We start from the raw sequence: 19,214 nt of genomic DNA, 5'->3' as shown, positions 1-19,214 counted from the left end.
CATTAAGGTGTTAAAGCAACCAAACATGGTTAACTGCCACCATGAACCATCAGTCATGTAGAGCTTGATCCTGCGAGGACCTGAGAGCTTGTTGGCATGTGGCCTCACATCCTAAACACTTACATTCAGGACTTGGACTCACAGCCGCTCCCTTCTAAGAAATCTCTCTGGATGTCAAAGGGTGAAAGCTTTGCTGGAGCAATGTAGTTCTGGGTAGGGATCTAGAAGCAGCCGTTGACATAATTAAGCACAGATCTGCAGCTAACAAAAGCTACTCCATTTATGCTGTCTTCCCTAGGAGACAGATTAATTTGACTCAAAAAAGGCTCTTTTCTGGAGCATGGAAAAGAGAAGAAAAAAAGATCCTAATTTAACACAAATTACATTAACTGACAAAATGATATACTTGTTTGTCTTGCTCTGTCCCTACTTTGTCATAATTAACTCTGATTTCAGAAAAACTTGCTCTTTCCATGATCACATAAGTTGTAGAAAAACACACAAGCACATACTTACTAGGTAGTATACTTATGTTTACATACACACACATAGAGCTATTGGAAATTTTGAAAGAGAAAACCATGGCTGTAGATCCAATTCACTATCACAGAAATTCCTTACAACAGAGGAAAAAAAAGAAAAAAAAAAAAAAAGTGGTTTTGAAGTTAGCTAACAAATTCCTCTAAAGTTCCTCTCTACAGCTTAATGTGGTTTGCCATATTCCCAATGCCATTCAAGAGACACGAAGTACAGATGGGTTTTTAGAGGCTGACCATCTTCACAGCTCTCCTATAGAGTATATCTCGTATGATATACTGGTCACAGTTGTGCAAAAGATAAAATGACACCAATTGCTTCTGGTCAAAAGATTATACCAGAACGTTGTGAAATCTAATGGTCCAATGGCAAAGCAATAAACTGTATTCTTTAATAAAAGATTTCTCATAAGGCCCAGAGGATTGTTTATAATGCAGATCTCAGAAATGGTTGTTTATTCTTCTTGCTTAGCTTATTCCTGCAGTATAGAGCAAGACATATGCCAAAGACTGAATGTACAGCAGGGTAGCCTTTTTGCATTAACCAATGCAATGAAGTTAATTAAATCATAACAACCAAATCTGACTGTTTTGGAGACACTTGTTCAGAAATGTGAGTAATTTTAAGAAATAACATACTTTGGTTGACACATATGCCCATCATTACGGATGAATTTACACAGTGGATGAATCTCACAGTGTGTCAGATTGAATTATATCTTTTCAGCAGCATATTCAGTTGTCAAAACAACCTGTAGGAAAGGTTTTTTCCTTTTGCTAAGCTTCTAAATCATTTTCTCTGGAATCACTGAAAATTTCTGTCCATCTCTTCAGCGATTTATCTCAGTTAAATGTCTTGGCTAGTCAGACTAAAATTTAAAGGGAAAATTATAAAGGGTATAATCAGAAACATGCTCAAACTGAAAATGTTTGTGTTTTTGAATAGTAAAAGAAATGACCCACAATCAAAATAAGCCTACTGGTAAACCTGAAAGAATTAGAATAAAATTGTTGACTTCATTATTTCCAAACAAACCCTAAATGAAATAATTTTTATCTCTATTTTTTTTTTCTTTTTCTTATATTTATTAACACATCATATTTTTTTTTATTTGCTTTTCATTACCATCCTATTGTTAAAAGCTGAATTTTAATTATTTGGACAAATTAATTCAGATATAGTACAAATAACAGATAAAACATTTTTTTTTTTTTTTCTACAGAGCTCTTGTATATATACTTTGAGATATGTGAAGTAACAGTTTTGCATATTTCATTTCTGTCTCCTGTTGATTGCTAACACTGTAGGCTTTACAATTCCATAATACAATGAGTAGAAACACCAGGTTTAAACTTCACTCAATATTCATTATTGTGCAGTAAAAATTCACATGCAGGAGAGGTATAAGTGTGAATGCATTTAATGTGTTATCAATAATTTTAGATCATTTAAGATGAAAAGCTAGATTTAATTTCACTTATTAAAAGCCTAAACAATTATTGAACATTATGTATTATTATTATTCATTGTTCAAAATATGCTGCAAATATATTCATGCTTTAAAATACCTTCCTGTGATCAAAAACATGATAAGCAATGAATCAGAACATCACCATTAGAATCTCACAGTATTATCTTCAAACTGCAGCTCAAAGAAGCGATCAGTACATCAGCTCTCTACAAGGACAAGATGTAAGGTTGCAGCTAATGCTAGCAATGACACTGGAATGGGGTTATATCAGGTTAACGTAACTCATGTTCACATTTGTTGACTCATTTTAAATGTGTTCCCTTCACTGTTATTACCAAACTCAAATATGAGCCACGACTGTAAAATGTTTATATGCTGCAATGAAAACCTTTACAATTTTGATTTGAAAGATCCAATGTTTTCATAGCATTAAAAAAAGACATTGCATCAAAGAGTTTATAGGAAAAAGACAGTAAAAAGAAGACTGAGAGACAGCAGATCAAAACTGGGAAAGATTTAAGTGTGTGTGTGCATCTCACATTCAGTCACGCAACACTTCCAGCATACCAGTTCCTGTGGGCATTGTGGAAGACTGTCATTTACTTCAAGAAATTTAGTTGGAGATATTTTTCGTGCCCACTTTCAGCACATCACATTTGTCACCATGTGACATTCTTGAGGCCTTGAAACCCTCTGTCACCATAAGGCCTCAACAAAAGCAATCACATCCCTCCAGGTGACTGATTTAAAGCAGCAGCCATGTGTGTGTGGTGTGCCTGGGCCTCCCCCCTCCGCACTCTTCTCCTTAGTGCACCAGACCTCAATGCACACCCCACAAGGGGGGCCTGCATCTCAACATTAATAATAACTGCAGTTTGTGCTCCAGACTGTCCTCTGGATACTTCACTTGGTATCTAAAGGACTCTCCTACCTTAGCTTGGCCTACAAGAACCTGGCAAGAGATGTTCAGACACGTCCCTCATGCTTTCTTTCAGGGATCTCCTATCACTTATAAGGATCAATTGGGAAATACCTGTGCACTATTTTCACTGTTCTTCTAATCCTTACTTTTTACTGTGTTACATGCAGGAAAACCTGATGTAGGTGGGCTCCTACCTTGTCATGTTGCCAATGTTACCTTACTGCTGCCTTTGGATATTTGACTGTCTTTATCTATTCGGTACTTTCATCAGCTCTGAGAGACACTCCAACTCTTTTTACTCTGTTTTAAGAATGCTTTACTGACGTCTGTAACTGGGCCTTCTAGGAAGTATAGCAGAACAAATACGACATGCTAAATTCATTAAAATACTTCCCCGTTGATGAGAGCTACACAAGCCCCAACAACCTTTATCAGAGACATGATGAAGCAGATCTCCACAGCCAGTAAAAATACAAAGAATACTCTAGAAATTCATCTCACTATTTAATATCTAAATTTCTTACACAAAAGGCATTTGAGGACTTCTTGAATACCATTGAATAAGTATTCCCAGACAAAAACTGCATTAAGAGATACAATTGAACATACATAATAATTTAAGGTAAAACACATTACAGGGATATATATTTAGTCCCAAGCAAGATTTACAAAACTAGGAAGTTTACAGATCTGGTTATACCAAAAAGAAAACCAAGGCTTTTCAAGAGTTGGAAATGTGAAAACTGCTGCCTCCAAACAGAAATGATGGCCACTTGAAAAAGGAAGGCAGCATGCCTTTGGCATCAGATCTATTGAAAACATTGCATCCATTTTCTAAAAACGAAAATTCTTTGTGGAACTCTTTGCATGAAAATATCATATGGCAACCTCTATTAAAGAAGGCACTCAACAAATCTGACTTCAAGTACTAAATAATTTAAGAGACCTGTTAATAAAGCTGTTTTATAAGCATGTTTACTTGTAAATTTTCCCAAAAATGGTTTATAAAGTAAGTTATGTCACTTTGAATAATACATTCCAGTCTTGATATACAAGCAAAATCCCAGCTTTTGGCGTTAAAAGCCAACTCACTATAGAACCATTAGTCATGCTTCTAGACTTCATTCATTTTTGCCTGGAAAGCACATGGACTACCATATCAAGTAAGCTAAGAGACTTAGGACCCCAAGTCAAATCAAATAAAAAGACTTAGGGCTATGGTATCTTTCTGAAGTCATAGAGGGATTTTTGAAAATTGCACATAATTAGCTGAATGCAAGAAACTAATCAAAGCCCTTAAAATAATAAATTATTCTTAGAATTAATGCAAGATTCCTGTTCCAAAATACATTACTAACCATGGTGCTCACAACCATTTGTTATGCCCGAACACAAAATCAGCTCACTCAGGCAGTGCATACTAAAGCTTGTATAATAGCTTGGTTCCTCAGCACATCTCAAAGCAGTTTACAAATGAAAATGGACTGATATGACAATTGTTGGACATGCATAGCTTCCAATGAAGTCACAAAATGCATCTCAAGTTTAAGCCATAGTTAAAGAGCCTGTTTTTGCACGTTACTCACTAAAACTCTCCCTGTCTTCAAGACCCAGTAAACTAAGCAGGGATGCTTTCGTGAATGGGAAGTGCTGAACAGTGCTCTCATGGAATTTCACAACGTTCTTATTATCATGCTCCATTACCCCTTGCTACATCACACCTCATTTTACAAACAACACCATATAAAGGATCAAAGCAGTCTGCAATACCATAACAGTAGAAGAACCTAGAGGAAAAAAAAAAAAAAAAGGCAAAAAAAAAGTTGATAAGCAATGCAAATGTAAGTGGTGGAGTTAAGAAGAACCCACGATGCCTGGTTGTCAATCTTATGCTTTAACCTCGAGGTCAAGAAGCCCTCTTCTGCTGTCATTGCCACAACAGACCATGAACTGAGAGTGAAAATCTGTGGGGAAACAAGGAAAATATGAGAAAGCACCTCTTTGGGCTTGGAAAAGAGAAAAAAAAAAAAAAAAAAGAAAGAAAGAAAAAGAAAAAATCACAGATCTCTCGTTTCTGATAACCATATTGCAAGACTGGGGACCAACGTCTTGTATATATATGCAAAGCCAGTTCAAGACTCTTTTGCAGTGCAGGCAAAAGTGATCTCTCCAGCCCCATGAATAAAAGGCCAGGCTACTTCTTCAAGGAAAAGTAGGGGAACAGAGAGAAGGGGCTGAACTTAGATGGAGAGGAAAGGGAGCAGAGAGCCAGGCTCACCCCTCTTCTGCCAAAGAGGTGGGGGACACCCTGATCCCTCCTGTAAAGCTGGAGGCAGCTGCCCACACAGCTTTCCAAAGCTCTGGCACAGGCAAAACAGGCAGATGGGGTTATTTTACCACCCTTTCAGTCTGCAGCCCTAGCCTGCTGCCTGCTCTTTCTATGCTTTAAGCCTGCCTTGCTTACACAGCCCAGTGTAAAATTTTTCATTCATGTAAGTGTTTAGCTTCAGCTAGCTTTGCAAATGGTTATGCTATTATTTTCCCTGGAAATAGCTACAGAAAATTGAAAGCTGCATTCTTTCCTATGCATGCATCGAAATCCAGAAGATTAAACAATCTAAATCTTTCTTTCTTTCCAAATAAATTTACCCCTCCCCCCCTTTTTTTTGACATTATCCACCATTTTCTTGGTGCTCCCCATTAATTATTTGTTAGTTTTATAGCTTTCTTTGAATTCATACTAGGTTTTCCAGCCATTATATTTTTAATTTCACAGACAAGATTTTTAATACATTGTCTACTGCAGCAATAAATCACTTAATGTGTTAGAAAGCAGATTGCTTAGTAATTGCCATTTTATATACTATACTGATGCAAGCATTTTAAACATGATTGAGTTTTCAAACTTAGAAACAATGTAAAGAGAAAGGAAAGAATGCAGTATAAATATAAACAGCAATCAGCAGTCATTGTTTTCACTTGCATTACAATTATTTTATTTTTTTTTATAAACTTACTAAGACAACTTTATCTACCACTTGTGACTCAGTCTACTGTTAAGATTCCAGTATCAACTACCCTTCTCATCTCATTGTTCTCCAGATTTAGAAGGAAACAGTACACCCTCCCATGGATGTGGTAAAAGGTGCTGAGAAAAATGTGTGATTTATCAGTCACTAAACCAGAAAGAGATTGAGAGATTTCAAAGGCAAAAGCATTCCTAAGGAGCAGACCAGGGATTTATGGTAGACTATCACAGAAAATCTCCCTAAGTGAAAATGCAATACTCTTCTTTATTTTTTTCACAGCATTTAAAACTCTCTCCTAAGAGCCAGAACAATTATATTAGTGGTAAATATCGACTTTTCTGGTAGACTTTACTACTCTATTGCCACAAGATCTATTCTTATTACACACGATACAGTATCACATCTGGACCTGTATTCACACAGAAGACAAATATCAACCGTTCTGTTACTGCTTTGGGCCCACATTTGGACAGCCTAAAGCTTCCCTGTGTTTAGCCTTTCCTATTGGGTGTCTTGGCACCTTCAAAGAGGTAGTATCAAACAACATTTGGCACATTGGTAGGCACATTGGCATGCACATTAGCTTTAAGCCATCTGAATCTGGGCTTTTAACACAGCATCCCAGTGAAGTGAACGTCATATGACATTCAGTGCAGAAAGGCGCTAGTAGCAATTTCCACTCTGACAACAACTTAGTAACATCAAGGAAGCCACTACCTTTATCTTTTGTAACATGGAAGAGAGTATATAAACATAAACAAATGATATATGTATATTTTATCTATAAATTATTATTTTATTTTTTCACCTTATGGCAAAGCCTAATACCTGTGATATTGTTTACCTTTTCAGCAGCCTCAAGTTTTCACATGCCTCTCTAAACACATATGGACTTTTTTTATCACAGAAAGATCTCCAAGAGGAGCACATCAGAAAAGGAAATTGTAAATTACAGAGCATAAATTCAACTTGTTTCATGACAGCAGTAATCTCCACCCCTTTTCAAAATAGGTAGTTTACCAGAACTGTGTCTCTCTTTCTCTTCCTAAGATGTTTAATTTCAGACCTCAACCCCAAATATTCTCATTTGGAACATAGTCCTGTTGTGCTTCTACAATTGTACCCAGGGCAAGGAAATGAGGCACCTTGTAAGCTCCTGTCTACAGGAGATTCTGGGAGAAGTGATCACAATTCCAGGAAGAGAAAGTGTGAAGATGAGGTACCCAAACTGTACCAAAAGATAGCAGAGAAACACTTTCAAATGGAACTCTTTGAGCTTTTTCTAAATTCCTAGAATTTTGAAGTGAGAAGTTTCATGATGAAGATTTCCATAGAAGCCAACTGGATTTGTGTGAAAGTCCAGTTAGTAAAACTCCATAAATTCCCAGTAAGAACTGATTTTATCAGAAAACTGTTAATTGTTCACTCACTTCTAACTGCTTAGGAAACAGCTTTGTAGGTAAAGCCCAGTCTCCAGCCAGGCCTTCCTCTATCCAGCCCTCTAGCCCAGAACTGACAATGCTTTGCTTCATTCTTAGTACTGTGAAGTCATTTCATACAGTTATTACGTATTTGATGCAATTTTATAATTTTTGGTTGCAACAGAATAGTTATAGGGACAAGACAGAATAAAGCAATTGGTGTCCTCACAATCCTCAACATTTTTCTTTGCAGCAGTTACCTCCATCATGATGAAGATACTTCCTCTTTATTTAGGTTGTTATACAACAATGCTAAATGAATGTAGCTTGTGAGTAATTAAATTAATTTACAAACTCTTTATTCCAGTGCAGGGTGACAGCTTACAGTGAAACTCCATACAGTTCCTGTATAATAGTTGGCACTTGCATTGTGCTCTACACTTTCAAAACACAACTATTGGCTAACCCATAATACACTTTTCTGATGCTTAAGGATGGCCGCATTGGTTAACAAAATAATCAGAGGAGAGCCATGCAAAGTCAACCAAAGAGTCAGTACCCACTGACTGTCAGAACTCCACTGAACTCGCTATAAATATTACTAGCATCCCAAGAAGATACTTTACGCTGAGTTGTTTTCCACTATACAGGAGCTGGATTTTTAAGATAGGTGCTAATTTCATAGCATCTAGCACACATGCAGAGCATATTATTCCCAGAAAAAAGTAATGTAGTTACACTATTCTTGGGACACAAGCTAGACTGTCTATATTTTACCCTCCAAGCCATAAAGGCAGATCACCCTTATTCAAATCTAGCTTAGATAATTAAAACCATTTGAACAGCCTCTGATACAGGTGGTGGTGTTCTTCACACAAAATTTTGCATGCACAAACATGTGCACATGTAACATAGTGGAGGTTTTAAAAATAAATAGATGAATAAATAAATAAATAAATAAAACATTGAAAGCCATCACAGGAAAAAAAAAAAAAAAAAAAAAAAAGAAAGCCTTATAGCCACAACTGAAGTGCCCAGCTATACAACAAATTGTCACTTCACAAATGACATCACAGAAAGGTTAGTGTGCCAAGTTCTTATAACTTGCTACTCTGTACACCCTTTCACACTTGGTCCCTATTACCACATGCATGTCTCCATAATTTAGGGGATAGCTAACAAAAGGGATACTTTTCAGACCCATATTCATAGAGTTTTTATGTTTATGCAAAAACTTTTGCAAAAGCAAACAAAGAAAATTACTCTCAGTCATCTCCTCTGCATACTCCCACATGATCTCTCCCATCTTGGTACAAGAAAGAAGGAAGACTCAGGTGTGCCACTGCAAATTCAAACGGACTCTGAATTTTCCATGTGTATCTATATGTGCCTAAGCACTATATAGATACACATGGAAACGTGTTGTGTTTCACCCTTAACAGAGTGACAAAGATTTTATCAAGGTTTATGGAGTTTGGTTGGGGATGGATCCCACCATCCACAAGACAAGCCCTGCCCCACATACATAGTTTAGCACCATGTAAGGATATCCTGAGTGCTGAGTGGCAACATTTGCTACAGCAGCTGATGAGTTTGACAACGTCAATGTTCAGGGCCAGATTTAGACAAACATAATGATCAAGATTTACTGAAAAGCAAAAACAACAAAAAGCCTGTGCTGATTCTCTCCAAGATAATGAAAAATTGTTAAGCACCAAGCAGCACCAACCATCAGTTAAACTCAACATTTAAAAATGTTGTTTGAATGTTGTAAAGTCTGATTTTTCTATGTAATTCTGAGCTGTTTTCTGTAAACCATTCTAAAACAAACATGCAGTATGTTGAAACTACTAAAACTGATAATTATTACTGGGGTTAGACACGTGTTTTCCTTGCAAACTCCAACAGGAGCTAGAAGTCACCAAACAGTACTTCAGAGTGTCCAATAACAAAACTTTCAGAACAGGTGACTAATGCCAGATTTCAAAGTCCAAGTTTAAGCAACAAAATATGATTAATCTGAATTTCTAGAAGAAGTGATCACTCAGCAGTGCAGCAGATGAAGATATTTCTATTTTGGAACTTAACTTTGAGCACCTGGCCTAGAAAGTATTAACTATAATATCTTTGAAACCACCTTCCACTGTGAAGACAGGAGAGGAAAAAAAAAAAAGTACTTATGTTCAATAGATACTAAAGATTCTAAAAGAAAATGGATTCTCAGGTTAAAAGATACAGATTTTTTTTTTTTTTACTTTGTAGATAAATTACATTCTATCTTTAAAGGCTTATTCATACTGAACTAGGGTTAATATATATCTATATATAAAACTAAACCAATTTAAATTTTATTGATTAAATATTGATTTAATTCAGCTTTTACTTAAGTATCCAACTTAACCACTGTATGTTAATCCAAAGATGTGAGAGAGACTAAAATCAAAGATACTATGCATCTTCAGTGCATTGATCTATCATGCACAAGGTTTTCATAATCAAAATAAATATTAAGCAGAGGGTTTTTTGTTTGTTTTGAGGCTGACATGACATAGCTTTTTTCAATGATTCCCCAGTTAATAAAGTACTGAGACTGACAAAAGAAATATAAATCTGATTATTTCTCTTGTCAACTGCCAGGTTAGCCATCAAAAAAAAAAAAAAGTGGTTTAAGACAGAATGATATAGATCAAGGTCATAGGAAAAGGGGAATTTATTGTGCAGGTATCTCAGGTAGTAAAGATTTCCAGAGACAATGAACTGACTTGCTGAAAATCAGTCTTATATCAAGCACAGCTAAGCAAGTGTATGATCCAATACTGTATAGCTTCTTATCCTTCACACACAAAATCTAGGAATGTGTGGCATATTACAGCTGTGAAGGAATCTATTGAAGGCATCCCATGCAGCTCTTAAAATCTGACCCTGGAGACTCCCCAAATTCCAGTTTCCAATGGCTGTGTGTGCACGTGTGTACTTATGTGAGTGCATAGCATGTTACTCACTGGCATTTCTGTGATTCATAAAAATTACACATCCATTAAATATACCCCCAATCATTATTTATACTTTCATTGAATCTCTCTTATGTTGCCCCTCTCAGTAAATAGAGCCTGGAAGGCACACAGAGCAGGGCAACCATTTGCTGTTGTAAGTGAAACAATTTAAAAAGCTGTGCATGCCAGGGCAGTGCTCAGAAACAGCTGAAAGTTCTTCCATTTACATTTTTCTCCCTCTCTAGTTTATACTTTATTTCTTTTCTTCTCACACTCTGCCATCATTCTCACCCATATGTTGCAAGTAAAAATCAACTGATTTACCTACATGTCAAAATGCAAGTAAATAGATTGTCTTTGTCTCCTTGCTTGTCTTGAAACCCTTTAATTTTAATTTTATACCAGAATACCAGTTTTGTTTATGATACTTTGCACCTTTTCTCCCTCCATCAAAACAATTTGCCTCAAAAACGATCCCTGAGATCATGTTGTTTAGTGAGTAAAACAAAGGCACAGTTGAGGTGTATGTCTCTTCACTGGTTATGGACAGACCTCAGGGAACAAGCTTAGCCAAAGGCCCCATTTAATTGAAACAAACAAACAAAAACTTAAATTTGTATTTGCATAGCTCCGCAATATCATTAAAAGAAGAGATCCTGAGTGTGTCAGGAACTCAGTGTGTCATTTCTAAAATAAGAATTATGCAGGTGATGGAGCACTGGCACAGGTTGGCCAGAGCAGCTCTGGAGTCTCCTCCTTGGAGAGAGAGATTCTGTCACCTCCTGTGATATTTAGCAATGCTACCGTAACAACTTTCACTTTCTGTCAGACTTACAGGCTTTTATCAGCACAAGAGACCTCCACAAACAGGCTGCAATCCCTAGATGCTTTGGGAAACCTTCATCCTTTAATACCACGGAGCTCAATTCTCTCCTATAGTTGCTGTTTTGCCCTTTCTGAGGTTTTGCAAGCAGGGAAAATGACACCAGAGATTCTCTCTTTAATTTGTCTCTTTACTAAACACAAGAGCAAACACACCCTGAACTTAGAGGGGAGATTTGAAAGCCATATATACTTTTTTTTTTCTTTTCTTTAGAAGATATTCAAGAGCAGTTCTCCAGAAACCCACAGAAGAATATGATTGTTTAATTTCAAACCACAGTATGTTGTTTGCTAAGCACTTTTACATGGATTACTGCAGAGAAAGCTTAAGTTCTTAGAATTCATATTATGTGGGGACATAAGCTGATACAATGATTGTACAGAGGCCTTTATTTGAGTCTTAGCTTAAACACACGAGCATCAGTTAATAGTGCGAAGTCTCATCCGATTTATAGACTGTTCTGTATTTTCAGTTTTGTTTCTACATGAAGTAATTCACCTGAAGGCAGAGAACACCAGTTGTTGGAAGTGAAATCCTGAACTGTATTAAAATGAAACATGTTAAACTCTTTCTATATAAAAAAAATCTATTGCAGAATCTTTTGTATCTTTACATGTGATAGGACAAGGAGTAATGGATTTAAACGAAGAGAGGGGAGGCTTAGATTAGATGTAAGAAGGAAATTCTTTACTATAAGGTGGTGAGGCTCTAGTTGTACAGGTTGCTCAGAGAAGCTGTGGATTCCCCATCCCTGGCAGTGCTCATGGCTAGGCTGGATGGGGTTTTGGGCAACCTAGTCTAGTGGGAGGTGACCCTGCCTATGGCAGGGGTTTGGAACTGGATGGGCGTTCAAGTCCCTTCCAACCCAAACCATTCTGTGATTTTATGACTTTATAGCCCAATCACCCAGGACTAGTTTCAAGTTATCCTAGCAACCTCTAAACATGAAGTTGTGCAAGTTATTATAAAGACCTTATAAAGACCTGGAAAAGCAGTAGCTATGAAATAGGACAGGCAAACTAATTGTAACTAAAGGAGAAATACAAGTGACACTGAAATTAACTAAAAAACAAAACATCAAAACAATACATTTGCAATGAAACATACCTCTTTTGGATAGAATACATTTGTTTTCTAAACAAAAAACACTATTAAGAATTGAAAAAGAAAGGAAGTGAGAGAAGAAAAACAATGCAATGGGCTCTGAGACCATAATTTCATTTTTTTTCCCTCAGTCTGGTTCTAAAGCAAATCTTCCTTGGGCTCCCCTCACTAAGCCAGCTGCATGCTCTCTGTTGTGGCTCCCCACACCTTCCCTACAGGGAGACTCAAGCATGTGGTCAGGAATGTTCCAGTCTATTGTTAAAAATACAAAATTAGGGTATTAATTTAAAAGATAAATGGTTTCTATAATATCACTGCAGTTGTAAAATTGATATTTCTATTACTGCCAGGGAATGATTAAAAAGCCAGTATACAATCCACACATCTCCTATCCGTTGCTGCAAGTTCATGTTTTCCAGAAAAGCTGTCACATTAGGTCAAAAATAAGGGGAAAAGGTTATCAGCTTAGTGAATTTAAAATAGGGAAGAAAAGTAGGAAGAAACTCGATACCACACGTAACAGTAAAATTAGCAGCTGCAAACATAACAGCTGTTGCTGGTATGATTCTTCATTTGTATTCCCAGTAAGACCAACTTCTTACTATGTGAGTACCTTTATAAAATAGTGAGAACAGGAACTTACTGAACTTAATTAATAAAATGCCAAGGAAAAGTAATTTACATCCTCTAGTATGAGGTTTTAACAGATACACTATTTTTTCTGTATATATAAATAGAATTAAGCATAAAGAACTACATACAAACAATGAAAAACTAAGCACAGTCTGCACTAACTGAAGCTCAAAAAAAGTGTAGAAGAAAAAAAAAGCACCACCATGACTTCAAGCTATCACATTTACAATGAAAACAAGAGAAGACAGGTTTTAAAAGGAAATCACATTTTCCATGCACAATTTCCTATAGCTGACACAGACAACCTTACAGAAGAATATACTATTTAAGGAAACATAAAGCCTGTTGACAGAAATGATCTAAATACATCTGAATTATGAAAAGAGTACTTAAACTGAAAGAGTTATGAAAATGAGCATCGAGCAAGCTCAGGAGTCTATAAGGAAGCAGAAACTTCAGTACAACACACTGTGATGGCTACATTACCCACAAACCCTAAATCATAGCATGAACATGATAAAAGCTTTAAGCTTCAACTAACACACAGTGTTAATGAATCTGCACATAAACATTAAGAAAATAAATGAAAGCCATAACTTTTTTCATGCATAGTAAGTATTGGTTATTTCAGTCAAAGCGGAAAAAAAAAAAAAAAAGTACTTTTTTGAGAACATGACATTCAATGTTGGACAAGGTACACTACATAACTGTGCTGGGAACATGATATTTTAACTTAACAGAGGAACTAAAATATAAACTTTTTTTGTGTCTTTGGAGCTTCCTACAAAGATTTAGCTTTAAAAGAGCACCCGAAGAGCCCCAGCAATATGGTGCTTACTGCATGGGGGCAGTGCCTGTAGATACAGGCAGAGTCACACAGGGACTACAGCTGAGCTGCAGGAGAGCAGAAGTCATGGTGAGGATTGCTCAGATAAATAGAAAGGAAATGCTACCATTACGAGTGAAAAATAAGATTTTTAATTGTCCTTTTCATTTTAAAAATGGATTTGGGGTTTCCCCTCCCCCTTTTTTTTTGCATACATGTTTTTTCTTTTTCCTCCACATCAGTTAAAGATAGCATAAAGTTTGCAATAAAATTCTGAGGTTGACAACTTTGGTCCAACACTGTAAAAAATAAAAGTAGTATATTCTCAGTCGTATACAGTAATTAGAGGCAAAATCTATACCTAGGGTATAATCCTATACTGACAGACAAATGTGGGACTATCTCAGCAACTGCTGCATTTGTCCTGAGGGTATCAAAGCTGTATTTACAAGATCAAAAGAAAGAAGAACAGCAAATGTCAATCACAGCATCTAACCATGCACTTTAACTGCTGACATAACCTGGAGCACTTAAGGATTAGTTTAAGTGCCAGAGTTTTAGTTTTTAAGCATTCAAATACCATTTGCTAGATTTTGATATATTATATGAAGTTGTGGGTTTTTGTCATGTAATACCGCAGAACACCTTAACTTATACAGAAATCTCTGCAACAATGAAGCAATTTCTTGCTTACTGAACTGCTGCACTTCTCTTAAAGCACTACATGCTAAAATTATTAGGAGAAATAGTTTTTCCATTGTCACCTGAAAGCTGGCTAGTCTCTCTTCAGTGGGCACTTCATGTAGAATGACAGGAAGCAGAGGCCTGACATTTAATCAGTTGGAGAAAAGAGTCTATTGTTCTGTAAATTGGTTTAAAAATAAAAGAAAACTACCCAACCCCCCATATCAGTTAATAAGGAAACCAGTGAAGTTGGAGACTCCACGATAAAAAGAAGTGTGCAGGGGGAAGCAGCCCTTTATATTGCTACCTGAATGAGAGGTAAAAACAACTCTAAGATAATGAATTTTGTAATATATTCTGTATACTCTACCAAAAAGTCCAGCTTCCTTCTATATTCTCTTAAGAAATAGACAAGTTTCTCAATGAAATTCACTTAATGTGCTTCAGAAAGACAACCAAGAAAACACACTTCTCATTTCTTGTTTTTATTAATCTTTACAGTGGTGACGTGTTCCAGCTGAAGGGAAGGAAAAGACTTTTCAAGCCCCTTTGGTCAGTAGGACAACATTCAGTGTAAGTATTACTACATGCTTGTCCTGCGCTTTCCTCATTCCCTGAGCTGTTGGCTACTGTTTGAAACAGGATCCTCAGCAAATGGACCTTTGGCCAGATCCAGCATAGTCATTCCTAGATTATGTTATTTACTCTAATATACGTGCATGAAATATAACCTTAGTGTCTTGCATTCTTTGGCAACTAGATACAGGGACTTCTAGATGAAGGCCAACTGCTGTAATGCAACTATCAAAGTAGTTAAGTTATATCAGTTTTCAACAGCTGAGAAAAGGGGCCTTTAACATAAGCATTCACATTTCAAGGTACAGAAGAGATCTACAAAAAACAAATAAATACAGTTAATTATTCTTCCAATATATTTTGTATCTAACGTATTTCTGCAGCCTCTGAAAAGCCTAAACACCTGAATCAGGAATATTTGTGTCCATTGTACCAAAACAGGTGATAAACATTTATATTTTCAAGGCAGGAGCAGGGAATGAAATGGAGATAAGAGCTAAAAAACATCCATGACTGCTCAGGAAGAAAGACCTGTAAGAATGACTCCTGGATTTGTACTCCCGCATTTTAAGAGCAGGTTTTGTTCACCGGTAGGTCTGAGGAACGCATAAAACAAGGAGCATGCTTTTGTAAAAGCTGATGCTGCTTATTAAAGTTAGGTCTGTTACAAGGCACTGTTCAAGACTCCCAGGTTCAGGAACAAAAGAACTGAAAAGTGAATTTATTATCTTTTCTGCCATGAGATGCTTATAAATTGTAAGTGCAGCTCTCCAATAATTTCCACAGCTAGTGCCTTCAAAGACAGACGCTGTGTATCCCAGTATCTCCCTTTGATACTCTTTTTCTAACCTAAAAGTTACTCACTGCACAGCAGACTGAGCACAGTGACATCAATCAAGCAGCTACCAGCTTGCTCCAAAGGTGATAAAGCAGAAATTCTCTCACTTGTAACAACTTTTTAACCTCTTCGTTATGAGCTGGTCTAATCAAAAGGTAATCAATGAATGTTTTCCCTATATGCCAGCTGTTAATAAAGCAAGTTAATTGGCTTGGTTGAAAGATTGAAAGCACCTGGAACTTGTGACTGGTTTAACAGTTTTCTAGGGAGTGCTGTGAAGGAAAAACTGCAGAGAGACTGCAATGCAGCACAACACAGCTTGTAGACCACTGACACTGAATGTTTGGCAAAAATTTTAGGACTAAACTCTATTCCTTTTACAGTGCTGTAATGGGAAGGAACTCGAACATTTGAGATTGAGATTTGCAATAAAGCTTTTTAGCATTTTCATTAGGAGTCCAGTATTCTGTCTCCCCAACTCCCAAACTGTGTCTTATAGGACAAATTGTCTCTATTTTAACTTAAATTCATTTATAAATCCATTTCTACTATTTTAGTTTCACTGACAAAATGTTTTTTTTTTCTTTTTTTTTCTTTTTTTTTTTTTCCTTAATTACTTCTATATTGGGCACTATTATTTATATTTATATATAATATATTTATATATATATTCATATAATATATTTATATTTATATAAATATGTTTATATTTATATTTATATAATATATTTATATTTATATTTATATTTAACACTGTTGCCATTAAAAACAAAATGTCCTACATAAAAACATGGAAATGTATAAAATGTTTGCCTATGTGTTATATTTTCCCATTCTAATACACAAATATTTGTTTAACAAGAGCACAGTGATCCACCCTATGATGATAAGTCAGGCTATTATTTTGCAGAAGGAAAGGGTATACTCACTAGCTTAATATTTGTGTGATCCTTTAAAAGAAATGTGAGAGTTGCTAGACTGGGAGTAGGGTTAAATTGCTTCTAAGAATATTAAAAATTGGAGAGCAAAACTAATTATGAGGGATTGGTTCCCCTTCTAATTTCATTCTAAGTAGCTTTTGGTCCTTAAATTCTCCTTAATTTCAATTCAATATTGTGCAGAAGGTGTGAACAATACATCAATACACAGAAGTCATCTTTTTGAAGCCTGCAGGATCACTTGTGTACTTTAAATACACACCTCAACACTCACAAGGATAACCAGAGGTAAGAATGCTCAACATTACTGGACCTTCATTTACACTATATACATGTACATGAGATACAGTACACAGGTATTTTCAATTTTTAAAATAAAAGTAATGAATTACTCAAACTAACAAAGAAAAAAAATAATGATGGGCATTGTTCCTACATCTATGAATATACTCTCAGTGTTGAGGTCTGTTTTTTAATCTCTGTGATTTGTTTTTCTCTTGCTTCTGATAAAATTGCCAAAAATCATTTCATGTAATTTGCATTTGTTTGGACTTTCATTCCTCTTTTTTCTCTTCTTTTACTTCTCAGAGATATGAGAGAAACACAAACGGTGAGTGTACATGCAGAAGACAGGAATTAAAGAGCAGAAGAGCTGAATGAGAAGTTCTTGGTTCCTTATAATATCCCTTGTACTCCCATTCCTCTCCTTGTCATGCAAACCACTGCTTCTATCTTCCATTATCCCTTTGTTCACTGAATCCATACTCTTTTACAGAATTTTCTCCTACTTCCAGGACCATTTTCATCTGAGTTCTGCTTGGTTCAGATAAGTGCCATCACCAACCACAAGTCTGACAGCATTCAAAAAATTCTGTGATGCTGTTATATTTTGACTGTGCTAGTCTTTGCATTTGTTTATTCCAGACAGGATGACAAACCAAAATGCCATATTATCAAGAGGAAAAACTATTCAAGTTGATGGCAAGCACTGGATTTTTTGCAGGAGTTGCCATTCTCATAAGATTTGCTTCCAAGTCTATACACATATACATGTATATATATACATGTGAGGGGTGTTATAAGCTTAGATAAACTTTTGACTGTTTGAAACAAGGAAAGTGAAATTTAAAATTTGAAAGCTGTTTCTATAGTATTCACCTCATCTTCTTTGCACGACAAACTTGATGATGTAATTTTGGAGGCATTATTGCCAACACAAATAAGCTTTGCTTTACTGCGTAAAAACTAAATTATTGGAAAGTAAGCTTTCCTTACTAACAACTTTAATTGCTAATCATCAGCTGGCTTATAGTATTGACTGGTACTTAAATCACAATCACTTAATACATGCAATATCAATAAATGTTCACTGAATATTTTTGTTTGAAACAAGCTCTAAAGGCTAAATAAGCTATAAAAGATAAAAATGGTATATTTTGGTTAATATTTGCCATGTCTATTCCAAACCAACTGAGGCTGTAGTAACAACAATTCACTTCCAGTATGAACATGGAAAAATAAAGCTACAAGTGCTTAGGCACTTTTTGGGAAGCATTTCCAAATGCAGAGCCCCTGAAGGAAGCACAGCTGTACAGTTTTAAGACTGTATTCTAAGATTATATTTCATTCTTATGCTTCAAGATAAGATATGATAAATGAGAGATCGGGTGTAAATTTCATATAAAGAAGAAAAAGAGTTGTGCAGGATCTTTAAAATAAAACAAATATTTATGCTGACATAGAATGTTTGTCTTTATGAATGATCTGTAAATCCCTAAGTAATTTTCTGTGAAGGCTACTTAAACAATGCTTTAAAGCATGTTTCATCTTCCTTTGCTGTTAGGGATTTATTTAAGAAAGAGAAACTTCATTTCACATCTGTGTCTACACAGTTTGTGTTAACCTGCATCTTAGGTTAAAATGAAATAATTTAGCAGCAAGATACAACATGCTGGATGATTACTGAGTGTTCTCACTACCTGAAAAAAATAGATCATTTCCTACAAAAAGGCTAACTTTCAGGCTCTGTTCTTCACCAGCTCCACTCTTTTCAGAGTGTCTTGAAAGATTTGGATTAAACAGAAAACTGGCTACGCTTCGCAAAGTCACGCAGTTGGGATTAGTCTGCCCTCAACAGGGTTTTGGGGGAATGGAGCAGCAATATAAGAAAAAATGGAATAAACATGTAATATAATACTTGAAGGATTTTATCAACAACATTTGAATTGCATGCTCACCAAAACTGAATTTGACATAGGACAGAGCTGATAGAATGTAGGGGAACAGTACATCGACTAAAAGTTCAAATGCAATAGGAAAAATCTGTCAAACAGTGCATGTTTTATGAGTTAACAACAGC

General features: G+C 35.9%; 1 protein-coding gene and 1 long non-coding RNA gene across 30 annotated transcripts in view; one reads left to right on the top strand and one right to left on the bottom strand.

Moving 5' to 3' along the window:
- DLG2 (discs large MAGUK scaffold protein 2) overlaps window positions 1-19,214 on the bottom strand; it is a 1,046,667-nt gene that overhangs the window by 191,616 nt on the left and 835,837 nt on the right. The gene's annotated exons all lie outside the window — the stretch shown is intronic.
- On the top strand, window positions 17,008-18,509 carry LOC311438479. Its single transcript, XR_014694135.1, has 3 exons — window positions 17,008-17,143; window positions 17,444-17,465; window positions 17,631-18,509. It is a non-coding gene; the product is annotated as an uncharacterized lncRNA (long non-coding RNA).

Source organism: Aythya ferina, assembly GCF_964211825.1.
Source record: "Aythya ferina genome assembly, chromosome: 1".
In the NCBI taxonomy this organism is placed as follows: domain Eukaryota; kingdom Metazoa; phylum Chordata; class Aves; order Anseriformes; family Anatidae; genus Aythya; species Aythya ferina.
This window is presented reverse-complemented; position numbering and strand designations above follow the sequence as displayed.